Source organism: Propithecus coquereli, unplaced genomic scaffold (genome assembly GCF_000956105.1).
Source record: "Propithecus coquereli isolate 6110/MARCELLA unplaced genomic scaffold, Pcoq_1.0 Scaffold229, whole genome shotgun sequence".
Lineage (NCBI taxonomy): Eukaryota > Metazoa > Chordata > Mammalia > Primates > Indriidae > Propithecus > Propithecus coquereli.
The window spans coordinates 175,485-176,906 of NW_012147830.1; the positions used below are offsets into that span (position 1 = coordinate 175,485).

General features: G+C 38.9%; 1 protein-coding gene across 3 annotated transcripts in view; it reads left to right on the forward strand.

The window, feature by feature from the left end:
* KIAA1468 (KIAA1468 ortholog) overlaps positions 1-1,422 on the forward strand; it is a 138,532-nt gene that overhangs the window by 115,745 nt on the left and 21,365 nt on the right. The gene's annotated exons all lie outside the window — the stretch shown is intronic.

Sequence of the window (1,422 nt, forward strand, 5' to 3'; positions counted from 1 at the left end):
AGCTCAAACAATCCGCCCGCCTCGGCCTCCCAGAGAGCTAGGATTACAGGCGTGAGCCATCGCGCCCGGCCCCACATGACTTATTATTACTAAATTTTCTCCTGGTGTTTAATCTCCTACTGCTTTTAACTATAATATTTCTTTCCATCTGAGGTGTTTACCATTAAGCAAATTAATTAATACAAATATGGGAGCCAGGACAATACATATGTAGTAAAATCTTGAATTCTGTAGTAAATTTCTATCTTGTCTTCCTGAGAATTAGGAAGATCCTTAATTATAGCCTTTAACTGCCTCTAGACTAGCGTTTAAATTAACTTATGTAGAATTATTTTCTAGTCAAGCAATTTTAAGGGGATTTAGTACAGTGTGATTGTTGTGTTTCTGGGAAAAACACTGAGGAAAGGTCAGAGAACTCAGGAGCAGAGGAAATAAAGGGGCCATGCATAAACAGATAAAGCTCGAGAAAGATAAGTTTCAGGTTTGGCCAGAAATGAACTAGAGAGTCTTTGAGAGAGATCATCTTAGCGTCACTATTCTGTTGAGGCATCAGCATGCTGATTAATGAAGCTGACAACTGCATGTTTTGGAGTTTTGGTCTCCTAATTTTTTCTAGACTTCCTCTGAAGTATATCATTAATTTTGACAAGTCAAAAAGCCCCCTAAATATGGCCATTATTATTCTAAGTTTTTGTGGGTTTTTGTCATTTACTAAGTTAAACGTGGAAGTTGGGATTATAGCCTTAGTTTATTTAGGAAGCAGGAGTTTTTCCAGAAGAAGATTGTAGCTTTTATATATACAAACTCAATGCAAACAAGAAAGAAATCACTAAGGTAGGTCAGCAGTCTGTACTTATGACTGATTGTTTTGTGTTTCCCAAGCAAGCAGAGACTAGAAAGGGATTGTGTGATTGGTTATGTGATCAACAATTTAACAATCACTGACTCCGAAGTCATTTCTTCAAAGAACTCTGGTTTTAGTGGGAAATGATATTCAGAAAACACAATCTTAGGCACGAGGAGTGCTCATTGCTACTGGATTGATTATTGTTTCTTGGGCCATCACTTGTATTTAGCGGTTGGTTAAAATTTTACATTATTCTTTGAGGGTATTAAAAACACAGCTACCAGTACTGTTTGATATTGGTCTTGGCTAAGAATTTGAGGCTGGGCGTGGTGGCTCACACCTGTAATCCTAGCACTTTGGGAATCCAAGGCTGGCAGGAGGATTGCTTAAGGCCAGGAGTTCAAGAACAGCCTGAGCAACATAACAAGACCCCCATCTGTACAAAAAATAGAAAATTTATGTAATCCTAGCTCTGTGGGAGGCCGAGGCGGGCGGATTGTTTGAGCTCAGGAGTTCGAAACCAACCTGAGCAAGAGCGAGACCCCATCTCTACTAAAATTAGAAAGAAATTAATT